General features: G+C 41.6%; 1 pseudogene; it reads right to left on the bottom strand.

Moving 5' to 3' along the window:
• Positions 1–9658: 9658 nt before the first annotated feature.
• On the bottom strand, positions 9659–10133 carry LOC100768875 (annotated as a pseudogene).
• Positions 10134–13377: the final 3244 nt, after the last annotated feature.

Raw genomic sequence — 13377 nt, 5'->3', positions numbered from 1 at the left:
GAATTGAGGCCAGCTTGGTCTACAAAGTGAGTTCAAAACTACACAGAATAAACTGTCTGAAAAGGAAAGAAAGTGACCAGTTTTTACTAGTTTATATCCTAACAATGCCAGAATCCATGTCTCATGGATTCTGGCATTCTAACGTGAAAACACCAAAACTCAGCCCTAAACATAATAAATGTGATACTAAATTCCTTGGATGGCTTAACTTTCTCTTTTTAAAAACTTTTTAAAAACATTTTAACTTTATTGCATTGTATGAATGCAATGTTTTGTCTGCATGTATGCATGTGCACTGTGTGTGTCTGATGCCTGAAGAGGTCAGAAGAAGGCATTAGATCTCCTGGAACTGTAGATATACATGAGTGAGCCACCACGTGGGTGCTGGGAACTGAACCCTGGTCCTCTGGCATGAACAACAAACACTCTAATTGGCTGAACTCTAATTGGGACTCTCCAGCCCCACCCTCATTTTTCTTAATAAACTTCACTCTCATGCACATCTTCTAGAAATCCTTCGGCATCTATGAGACTCAAGGCTAATTTGCCCAGTGGGTTGGCTAAAAGCCAGAATAATGATAAGAGCACTTACTCAGTACCAAATGCTTTTCCAGATGTTTTAAATGTTACTACTTAGTCCTCATCTCAACCTATCAGGTTACTAACGTGACCATTTATCTTCAATTTACAGATAAGAATCCAAGATTACACAGCCTACTAAATACTGAGCACAGTATTATGGAAGACGTTTAGTCACTGTACTTGATTGCTTGCATAAACAGACATCTGAATTAATAAATGCATTTATCCACATCATAATGGACAGAATCATCTTGAATAAATTTTATGGCAGCAAATCTGCCAATAGCAGTTGAAATCCTTTTTGTTCTTTTTAGGCAACCCTAAACAGCTACAGACAGGCTTGTATATAAATTTTAAATACAAGCTGCTATTTAGGTTGCTATAAACTAATAGTGTTGTCATCTGAAGTGGTGGAAGGACAGGTAATTCTGAATTCTGTTCCTCCTGATTATGTATGCACACACATACACATATGTATTCAGTTTCTACTTTTGGAATCGTGGATTTTTTATTCATGGTAATTTGCATTCTTGAATCTCTTTAATAAATTATGATGATTTGCTGAATGCATCTCCTCTCTCCAGTCTTCATACTCGTTTCTTGTTTCGTTTTCTAGCTCCTGACAGCATACATATATATCCCTTGTCATGCTTTGGATAAGAATGGTCTCCATTGGCTCCTATATTTGAATGCTTAGTCACCAGTGAGTGGTATTACCTGAGAGGGATTAGTTGTATCCTTGCTTGCAGCATGTGTGGTGTTTTGAGGAAGTGTGTCACTGGGAGTGGACTTTGGGGTTTCAAAAGCCCAAGCCAGGCCCAGTGTCTTTCTATTCTTGCTGTCCGTGGATCTGGATATAGAACTCTCAGCTTCTTCTCCAGTACCACTTCTGCCTGCATGTCACCATGCTCCCTGCAATGAAGAGAATGGTCTAAACCTATGAGACTATAAGCCAGCCCCAATAAATGCTTTCTTTTATAAGAGTTGCTAAGGTCACAGCAATAGAACACTGGCTAAGACATCCTTCCTCTGTGGTAGTAAATAGTTCTTGGGTACTTATTCTTCTTGATACTAATGGTAGTATTACCCATTATACTACACAGATCCAGCAACAGACACCTCAACTCCATGCAACTTTACAGATTCTCAGACCTTTACTTGAAATTAGAGTTGGGTTCGAAAAATGTCTTTTATTGCTTGGTGTGTGTGTGTGTGTGTGTGTGTGTGTGTGTGTGTGTGTGTGTGTGTGCACCTGTGTGTGTGTGCACCTGTGTGTGTGTGTACCTGTGTGTGCACCTGTGTGTGTGCACCTATGTGTATGTGCACCTGTGTGTGTGCACTTACGTGTGTGTGTGTGTGTGTGTGTGTGTGTGTGTGTGTGTGGTATGTGTGCACCTGTGTGTGCTTACGCAGCACCCAGAGCAGTACTTCAGGTGTTTTCTTTTATTGCTCTCCATTTTATTGCCTTGAGACAGGGTCTCTCACTGAACCGAAGCCTCCTGTTTTGGCTAAACTTGCTGACCAGCCTCCCAGGATCCACCAGTCTCTGCCTTCTACCCCTGCCCAGAGCTGGCACAAACACACATAACCATAACCAGCCTTTTACATGGACATTGGAGATTTGAACTTATGTTTGCAGAGTGCTTTTACCTTTTGAGCCATCTTACCAGCTCAAGAACATATTCCTACAGCTGGGGATGGACATGTGGCATTCTTGAATCTGGTCAACTCAGTATCTTTTTACTATTATTTTTATTTCCACATCTACTATCCAAACAACTGTCTGCCCTATTTGTGATGCCACTAAGGACACTGAAATTTTTGTTGTTGTTGTTGTTTCTAGAAACAAAAAAAAATGTAGAAAAACTCTCTTCCTTTACCTGGGGCTGGAGTTAAAGAAACAGCATAGAATTTACTACTAAGTATTGTTTATTTCCTTTTTGGAGGGAAAGAATTTGGGGTAAATAGAAATAGTTCTTAAGTGACGTCTAGTTTTAAAGTATAAAAGATGTGTCTTTCCTCTCAGGCTACTCACATAACAAGCCCCCATCACAGGAGATGATAACTTTGAAACAGGAAATTCCTTACAAAGGGTTCTTTACTCGAAAAAATAGAGGAGGAGAAAGTTCAGTTACAGTGAAAAACAAAACTGAAATACCACTCAATTTATACAACATTATACTACATGTCATTTTAGCTTCAGATTTAGACCTCCTTCTGACAAATGACAGGCTTCAATATGGTTTATATGCTTTGGGTAGGATAAAAATAATCTCCAAATGAAATCCCCAATAGACTGACAAAACATGACCAAAATGAGATCATAGAAAGTGCAATGGAATGGGGCGGGGAAGAGATAAAGAAAATTAAGGTGAAAGTAAAGGCAACTAGAAATACTGGTGATAGCAGTGTGTTGAAGGAGAGAAAAAGATTTTATTCATGGAGAAAATGCAGTTATGTCCTCCCAAAACAAAATAGGAAATAAAATGTTCCCAAAAGTAGGTTGGAATCTTCCTTTCTGTCTTCAATTATAGTGTTTTGAACCTGAACAATTCTGTCTATGAAGCAGAACCATGGCATGATTTGGGGGCTGCCACTACCTGAATGCAGAGAAGGAAACTCTGGGTTACTATAGAACATTGTTAATAAAATCCTCCTAACCAATCCCCAGTGCACATCACTATCTCTAGAATGGTTAGCTGAAATAAACATACAATTTAGAAAGCCACGTGGGCTGAGGTGTTACAAGAGCTAGCTACCACATAGCAGAAAGCAGAGAATTAAGAGAGTAGATCATCAGAAAGGTGAATTTTGATTGGGGGTGGAGGGGTGTCTTAGTCATTATTTTATTGCTGTGAAGAGACATAGTGGCCAAGGCAACTCTTAGAAAGTATTTAATAAGGGGCTTGCTGACAGTTCTAGAGGTTTAGTCCATTGTCATCATGACAGAAAGCATAGAGGCATGCATGGCTCTGGAACAGTACCTGAGAGCTACATCCTGATCCACAGAGAAAGAGAGAGAGAGAGAGAGAGAGAGAGAGAGAGAGAGAGAGAGACTGGGCCTGGCATGGGCTTTTGAAACCTCAAAGCCCACCCTCAGTGATGTATTTCCTCCAACAAGGCCATACCTCCTAATTCTCCTAATCCTATCAAACAGTTCCACTCCCTAACGGCCCAAATATTCAAATATATGAGTCTAGGACAGCCATTCATATTCAAACCACCAAATTACCCTCCAAGACCTCCATAGGCTTGTAGCCGTATCATAATACAAAAATGCATTCAGACCAACTTCAAAAGTCCCCATCGCCTACCACAGTCTCAACACACTGTTTAAAAGTCAAAAGTTCAAAGTCTCTTCTGAGACTCATGGCAATCTCTTAACTATAATACCCTATAAAACCAAAATCAAAAAGCAGATCACATACTTCCAACATACAATGACACAGAACACATATTACCATTCCAAAAGGAGGAACAGGAGCATAATGAGGAAATACTGAACCAAAGCAAGACTGAAAACCAGTTGAGCAAACTCCTTCTGTATCTCCATGTCTGAATGTTACTGGCAGCCCACCAGAGATGACCACTTAGATACAGTGTAACCAACTGAAAGTCTTTATTCCACCTGGCTGGGACCACACCCAAGTATTCAGGGACCTAGATGTAACTCGGAGTGTCCAGAACACAAGCTTTTTGAAGCCAGAAACCACAACCTGGCATCTCACTTGACAGCTTGGGAGGAATGGGGGCAAGCAGTTTAGCGGAAGCTAAGTTAGTTAGGGCGTCCTGACCTTGAGTTCCTAGAACAGAATCAGATAATTTTCCGTGGGATTCTCCATCAAGGAGATCAAATTCCAGTTAAACCTGAAATGGTCTCAATAAGAATACAAGATGGAGGAAACTTTGCCCCGTCTTCATATCTTCAATTCCTTTCAACTTTGTTGACTGCAACACACTTCTCTTTCATGGGCTGGTTCCACACCTGGTCTGTAGCTCTCCTTGGCAGGTATCCCATGACTCTGAGCCTTCATTCAAGGACACCCTTGAAACACACCTGGCCTCAGTAGCTTTCCTTAGATGCAGAGAGATATTCCACAACCCCTTTCTTGTATCCTTCATTCCAAATACAGAACTCTGTGGCAGAAGCTGCCAAGTACTGCTTGATGGCGCTGGAACTTGGTCCCGTCTTTCAATTACATTTGTATTGGCTTTCAGATTTCCTTCAATGATTAAGCTTTTCTTTAATTCCTTTTTACAAATTGGCAGCTTAGCTGGGTGGGGTCTTGCTGGTGACCTTGAGGTCACCACTGGATTTCTGGCATTTAGCATCAGGATTTTCTCTCCTTGAGCCCAGGACTTGGATCCAACCTTTCCCTGTGTTCTTTTTCTCCTCACATACTGTATATTTTTTATTTCTCTTTGCCCAGCTTCTTCCTTTTCATTATAGATCTACGTAAGAGTGACCACTAATACCCAGGTGACAAAGTTAATCCTAGGATGTCTTGAAATTTCCCCTGCCAATGCCATTAATCCAAAACTGTAATGAGTCTTTCTCTGTGCTGCCAGATCCCAAATAATGACACAGAGACTTACTAATTATGAAAGCTAGCCTTAGCTTAGGCTTGTCCCACTAGCTCTTATAACTTAAATTAACCCATTTTAAAATCTACTTTCTGTCACATGGCTCATTACCTCATCTTGCCATACTGCTCATGCTTTTTCCTCTGCATCTGGCTGGTGACCCTACCTTCTTCCCAGAGTTCATTCTCTGCCATGAAGTCCTGCCTATACCTCCTGCCTAGCTATTGGCCATTCAACTTTTCATTAAACAAACCACAACTATTCATTTTCACACAGTGTACAAATATCCTACAACACAAAACTCAAATTAGCCTCAGGTAGATTTTTCAGACATGAGCAAAATGTAGCAATATTCTTGACCTAAATATCACAAGAATTATCTGTAGGCCACTTACTAATATTCTTCCCCTCTTGAAACTTATTGACCTGTGCTCTTACAGTTCAAATGGTCCACAGAACTATCTTTCATGTCCTACTAGGATGGCCCATTGAGCCTCGACTAAAGTGCCCAACAGTTTTTCTAGTCCAAAATCCCAAAGTCTCCCATATTCCTCCAAGAAACAGCATGACCAGGCCTGTCGCAACAACACCACAGTCCTTGGTACCAACTTCTGTCTTAGTCACTGTTCTATTTGTAAGCCCCTCTAGGCTTGAACAGCTACCCTACACTTCTCTAATGGCCAAACCCAGCTTCTAGAGGCATACAAGTGGCTAGACCTCACCCCCCCAGACAACTCTAAGGGCCTGAGCCTTTTCCAGGACCTTGAGGCAGGAGAATGGGCCAGGCCCCATACAACAGGAAAAAAAGCCCAATATCAGGCCACAAAATCCTTTCATAGCTGTAACTTACCATTGCTGTAAAGTGACACCATGACCAAAGCAAATCTTATAAAAGAAAATGTCAAACTGGGGGCTTGCTTATTTAGTACATTATAATCATGGCGGAGAGCATGGCATCATGCTCTCCATGGCTAGAGCAATAGCTGAGAGCTACTTCCTGGTCTGCAGGCTGAGAGAGAAGTGAGGGGAGGAGAGGAGAGGGAGAGAAGGTGGGCTGATATAGGCTTTTGAAAGCCCATGTGGCATACCCCCTAATTTCTAATCCTATCAAACAGTTCCACTCTTTGGTGACAAAGCATTCAAACACATGAGCCTATGGAGGTCATTCTCATTCAAACCACTACAAGAGACATGGAGGAATTAATTGTACATGCCACTTAGGATAAGTAACCTCACCCCAACAATTCAACCACTGGATGTGTTAAACTTTTATCAGAATTTTGTTTACAGAACTAATTGGAGACTAAATGAAAGATAAATTGGAAACAGAAGACATTTATACTAATAGGCTAAACTAATAGGCTCCTGTTAAACCCAACAATTCCACTAACTGACTCCTGGTTGAATACCTGCTTCTTAGGAAGGGGACACAGCAGAGAAGCTGTAAGAGGTTTCTAGTGTTAGCAGTTGGATAAGTGGTAAAGTTACTAATGAAAACAAGGGTGATCCTTCTTTGGGGTCCAGCCTGGTAAGTGTAGTCATTACCCCTAATCAAGGAAACTTCTCTTTGCAATAAATGGAGACCATTATAGAAAACCACAAGCAATCAAATTGCAGAGTTGTGGAGCCCAGTCCCAAATGACACTTCTACAATACAATTCCAGCACCTAAGGCTCAGGGATCCTTGCAGAAGAAGGGGCAGAAGATTTTAAGAGTCAGGGGATTGGGGAGGTTTGCTGTGAGACTTTGTCTCCAAGTAATGTCAGAATATACACACATAATGCCTCACCAATATGACTATCTAAACATGAGTTGAAAAGAACAACATTAGAAATGCCAAACTAGATCATGGAAAGCCCAGGAAGCCTCAACTCTACACAAAGAACTACAGGCAATTAAGGAATGCTGAGAGTGGAGGAAACAGCATTCCTTAGCGAGGAGAAGACCAATAGTTATCCAATGGTCAGTCCCGAAAATATATATATATGTCTGAATGTAACATCATGTAGACTGAGTATGTTGTACTTATGCGTTTAGAAATATACATATATGTATGCCACAACAATTAATGAAAAACTAAATCATGAATTTGAAAGAGGTCAAGGAGGGTTTAGAGGAACAAAAGGAAAGGGGGACATGATATAATTATACCATTAACTTAAAAATATAAGAAATAATTACAAATAATATCAAGTTTAAGAAGAAAACTGAGGCAATAGGGACAAGCTGGTGTGTGTGTGTGTGTGTGTGTGTGTGTGTGTGTGTGTGTGTGTGTGTGTGTGTTGGACATCTGGAGAAATGGTGGACATGCATGAGCATCCAAGAGGAGATAAGCAAGCATTTTAGAAAGTGCACTTCTCTGTGCTGACTATGCAAGATGGGTGTACACAGAGGATAAGCAAAGCATCCAGAGAGTAAAGAAATCAGGAAAGAAGAGATAGGGATGAGAAAGCAACACTGGAAAACACAAAAAGCTTCACAGACCCTTGTTCATATTGGGTAGGGGTCTGTGTACTAGTTAGGGTTACTGTTGCTATGATAAAACATCATGACCAAAGCAAGTTGGGAAAGAAACTTTTTTTTGTCTTACATCATAGTCCATTACTGAAGGAAGTCAGGACAGGAACTCAAACAGGGAAGGACCTGGAGGCAGGAGCTGATACGGAGAACATGGAGGGGTGTTGCTTACTGGCTTGCTCATCATGGCTTGCTCAGCCTGCTTTCTTATAAAACCCAAGACCACATGCCAAGGATGGCACCACACACAATGGGCTGGGCCTTCCCCATCAATCACTAATAAAGAAAACACCTTATAGCCAGATCTTACGGAAGTATTTCTCACCTGAGTTTCCCTTCTTTCAGATAACTCTAGTGTATGTCAGATCAATGTAAAACTAGCCAGCACAATCTGTTACCACATGCTTTCAAGTTCTGTACAGGTTTTCTCAAATGACCCACAAAAGGAAGGCAGCTATTTCAAAGCCCTGGACCAGTGACTTGAAGTTCTCTTTGGCTTCCTTCTCTCCTGCCAAGTGAGATTAGCTGCTCTGCTTGCCATAGCCATTCCTGGAAATGGAGAGAATAAAGGGCCAGCCAGGGACAGGCCTCTGTTTTGTGCTGATCCCCCATGACCAACACGAAAGCATTTGGTTGTGGTGGATAAGATTTCTCTCTTAGGGTCATGAGTGAAAATGCCAATTGTTTCTCATCTCATTGATACAATATAAAACCCAGCTGGGAACAGCAGCAATTAAAAGACCTGTGACAGCTCTCTGCTTTGATCTCTCAAGCAACATATAGGCCTTTAAAAATTCTTAGAATTGTTTATGGTGTGCCGGGCGTTGGTGGCGCATGCCTTTAATCCCAGCACTCGGGAGGCAGAGCCAGGTGGATCTTTGTGAGTTCAAGGCCAGCCTGGTATCCAGAGTGAGTGCCAGGATAGGCTCCAAAGCTACACAGAGAAACCCAGTCTCGGGGAAAAAAAAAAAAAAAGGTTTATGGTGTGTGTGTGTGTGTGCGTGTGTGTGTGTGTGTGTGTGTGTGTGTTCATGTATGTAAGTGCAGGCATGCACATGCTACAACACACGTATGTATGCAGGTTAAACCTCAAGTGACTGACTGTCCTTACCTTAAACTCCACTTGTGACTGGCTCACCCATTGTTCACTGAAGCATCTGTCAGTCTAACTGGCCCATGAACTACTGAGAACAGTCCTGCCTTTACTACCATCTTGTGGTAGCAATCCTGGGACACAGACACATGCTACCATATCAGTCTTCATATAGTTTCTAGGGATTCAAACATAGGTCTTCCAAGTCCATGGCAAGCACTGTACTCCTTGAGTCATCTCCTCATCCCCAATGCATGTAGCTTGATGCATGCATATCTTGGTTAATATTTTCTGGCACTAATGTTCACTCTCACAGTTCACACTCATTTGGGTGGCACACATTTTAAAGTCACTAGTAAGAATGAATGATGAATGGCCCACCAGGCTGCTTAAAATCCTCAAGATTTCTACAAAAGGAATTTTTATAAAAAGATATAAAAGAAGAGTTATTAATAAATAAAACTGTGTAATCTAAAAACTAATAAGTAAACATCCAGGTATTACAGCCATTACAGAAGATGAAGCTGGGGGAAAACCAGCAACACCTATTAGGAAAATATTACAGTGTTCCCAAAGGTCTTCTGCATGCAGTGTCTTTCATTTTCTGCCTGTGTTGTACAGTGTTGTGACAGACTTTTCCTGGGGAGATGCACCATACACAGCAGACCCAAGTACAGATACTGCCAAAGTCCAACTTGGTGAACCAGTGACTTCTGTTGGGGTTACTTTTTTTTAAATACATAGTCTTTTTTCTTCCAGATCAGGGATTTTTTGGGTTTAATCATATAGAGATGAAGAATCAAGTTTAGCAACCTAAAAATACTTACTTATTAAAACTATATTAATACTTTAGTAAACTATACCAAAAAGATAAGGAGACAAACATGTACATTTATAGAACTGCATGTCAGTCATGCCAGATCCTGTAGAAGGAATTCCCAACATGACCTCATTCATCTGTGAGGACACAGAACAGTCCTTGTTTAGACATACACCATCTTGTCCTACGTGAGCTACTCTTCACCTCTTGATGGCTTCCTTCTACACATGTGTATGTCTAGTTGTCTGCTTCTTAGAGCAGACAGTTACCTTCCTCATCCACCAGCCATTGGAGGAGGACTGGGGCCTTGAAGATGACTGATTTGACGCATTCTTCGGGGAGGGTTTCCTGGTGGCCCTCTTCCATCATCGTATCTGAAATTAGATGAGCTTACGTAGCCTCTTCTTTTTTTCACATCTTGCTGAAGCAGAGTTTTGAAAAAAAAAAAAACCACAAATTCTGCTATTCCCCAGAAGACAATCTCCATGGGGACTGATTTTGGCTATCCAACACTTGTCCATTAGAGATGTAAACCATCTTTCCTCCAGTTGCCCCCTTCCAAATGACTAGGAAGTACAGCCCTGTCTTTGTTGGGGTTACTTATAGAAATATGAGTAAGGGGTTACTTACAGGAGCAGACATGACTCAAAGACACCAGCACCACCAAAGCCAACACTAGCATGGGTGACAGCTCACAAAAGCAGGAAACTGGGAGCACACTGCACAGCCTGCAGACAGCTAAGAGGGTTGGAGAGCCTCCTTTCCAGACGGCTTCTGTTTCTTTCAGGCTACTGGGCTTGTCTACGTTATTCAGTTACTGCTGAGTACTTCCTGGCAGTCTTCATTATTTATTCTTGGGAGGGAGGGGCCAAGTTAGTCTGGTCCATTTCTGGGACTTCCTGCAGCTATTGAGTTGTTTATGTTCTAATGGAGCTTCTCTAGGAGATGGAATATTTCAATCTCCCAGGAAACAGCCACACAATACAATCTAGAGAGTGCCCTGTTGTGGTGATATATTATTTATGATCTAATAAGGCCACTGAAGATCAGAATGCAAAGCCAGCCACACTAGTCAGCCATCGAGGCCAGGCAGGGTTGGCACACACCTTTAATCCCAGGACTCAGGAGACAGAGGCAGATGGATCTCTATGAGTTCATGGCCACCCAGGGCTACATGAAAAGTGAACCAGTCTAAAAGAGTAACAGAGCTCAAGCCTTTAATCCCAGCACTAGAGAGGTATATAAAGAAGAATCAAAGGGTCTCATTTGAGATTCAGTTTCCAGTCTTAGGGAAGACATGATCTCCATTTCAGCCTTGGTGGGGTAGGAGCTACCCCAACCTCAGGGTCCAAGATCAGAATGCATCAAATGAAATTAATGGGGTTTGATAACTCTGAGCCTGAGACATGAATATATAACCTCCATCACCACCTGTCTTCCATGAGACTCACTGATACACAACTGAAAAATTTTGAGGTTCCAACTGAATGCTTGGCATCCACAGCCATATGCCCACGGCAGGGTGATTAATGCTTAGTGGGTTTTGAAGTATGAAGCCAAGCCCACCTATTTAGATCTCAGAGATGTAGCTTTTCCCATACTCCCAACACACTTGGGAGGAACCCTCAAGCTGGACCATTCATTAGCTACCTCAGGAGCTATAAACTGGGAACCTTGGGAACATGGGAGAATCTGCCTGGCCCACAAACTGCAAAGCTAACTATGGTCAGCAGAAGCCCTGTATGCAAAGAAGATAGGCCTGTCAGACACTGGACACTTGGCCAATATAGATTCAACACCAGCACATATCATAGGAAACACAGGAGTCCACAAGATCACATGGGTAGGGGAAAAGGGCCAGCCAAAGAAACACACTTTGGCCCTGCAACCAGAACCAAAGAAATGCACCCTGACTTTGAAACTAGTGCCCAAGAAACACACTTTGGCCCTAGAATCAGAGCCAGTGAAAGAAATATATCCTGGCCCTAAGATTGGAGCCGAAAGGCTAAAAAGGACCAGTGGAAAAAACCCACATTTTGGTTCTGAAACCAGAGTTAAAGCTGACCCTGAACCTGAGCAGAAAACCAACCAATCCTTGAACACAAGGTCTAGCCAATCTAGCTGAGGAACTGAAATCTGACCAATCCCCACCCTGGGAATCTCCCTAGAAAAACTCCACCCCTAAGAAGCCCTGTATAAACCCTGTGTCTGATCCCCTCCTTGCTGTCTAACTGTGTCCTTCCACTCTGACAGAGGCAGCTGCTCTCCTGGATCCTTCCCTCTCAATAAATCTCTTGAATGAGGTTTGGGTGAGGCCTTCCTTTGCTGAAATGGAGCAGAGAAGAGAAGTAACAACTTTTCCCCAGAGCCTGAGGAGAGAGAACGGAGTAGGGCTGTTAACACTTTTGCGGAGAAACTTTCCTCTAATGAAGCAGAGTTGTTACACTCTGGGGTACTGGAGCTGAACTGTAACAACTTCCCTGCTGGAGCACAGCTGTTACACTGGGGAAGCCTTTCCCTAGAGCAGGGCTGTAAGCTGCTATGATTACTGTGACTTGCGGCATTTCTTGACTCCCAAGTGCCAGAATACCTTTCCATTCGAGCAGCTGCAATGCTTACAACCCACCTTAAGAAAAAGCTATGGTAAGGTATAGTGGCACACATCTTTAACATCAGCTCACAGAAGGCAGAAACTGGAAGATCTGTTCTTTTAAGGCCAGCCTGCTCTACATAGTGAATTCTAGGACAGCCAAGGCTACATAGTGTGACCTCATTTCAAAAGTAAATAAAATTCAGCAGCAATCACTCAAAATAACACATAATTTAGTAAGATAGAATTTCACATAAAATATATCTAGTGTTAGCTACAAGTTCACGGCCATCAGGTGGTATACTTCTACTGTCATCAGTATGTTTTCTTCCTCATGAAACCCCTTTGATCCAAGATACTCCAGCATTCCAGAGATCCATCCAAACTCCAGGCAATGGAACATAAGTGGATAAAATTCCTTTCGGATGCTAGTTCAGGCATCTCTGTGGAATATTTTTGTTTACATGTATTTGGTCAGAACACAGTCGTGCTGACAACTCGGCAAGGGAGGCTGAGAGCTGTAGTCTCTTCGGATGAGTAGTGTGGCTTCTAGAACAGGCAAGTGGAGATGAACAAAGCAGAAAACTGGAAGAAAAAATAAGAACCACCAGACAGCTAGAGGCACCTGTCACTTTGAATACAGTAAATCAACCCTAAAAATTGGCAAATGAAGAAACACCCACATCCAACACATTCAAGATATAGATTCGAATTAGGGAACATACAGACTTCTGAAAGAGATTAACTTACCCCTCCTACTTAGGTTACTATAGAATGAGCTTTTACATATTTCCTACGCACAGCATAAGTATTAAATTCATAATAGGAGGCAATCATATGTTCTCCAACTGGACTATATGAAATGGTGTTTTATAAAAGTGTGGTATACAAGAGTAACAGAACTGTGCTGTTTTCTGGGATTTTTTTTACTTTTTTGTTGTTGTTTGTTTGTTTTTTTTGGTTTTTTCTTTTTGTTTGTTTGTTTTTAAATGGAGTGTGCTGGATGTCTCTACAATTTTGTTCAAATGACTGCAGAATCTGGAAAAGCTGTTGCTGCTATTGATGCATAACATATTGCCATTATTGGATATATATATATATATATATATATATATATATATATATATGCTAATTGAAACTCAAAAATACATTTATATATTACATATAAAAAATATCAATTTCAATAAGTTA

Source organism: Cricetulus griseus, chromosome 2 (genome assembly GCF_003668045.3).
Source record: "Cricetulus griseus strain 17A/GY chromosome 2, alternate assembly CriGri-PICRH-1.0, whole genome shotgun sequence".
Classification (NCBI taxonomy): Eukaryota; Metazoa; Chordata; class Mammalia; order Rodentia; family Cricetidae; genus Cricetulus; species Cricetulus griseus.
The sequence above is the reverse complement of the archived record's forward strand: the minus strand, read 5'-3'. Positions and strand labels throughout refer to the sequence as shown.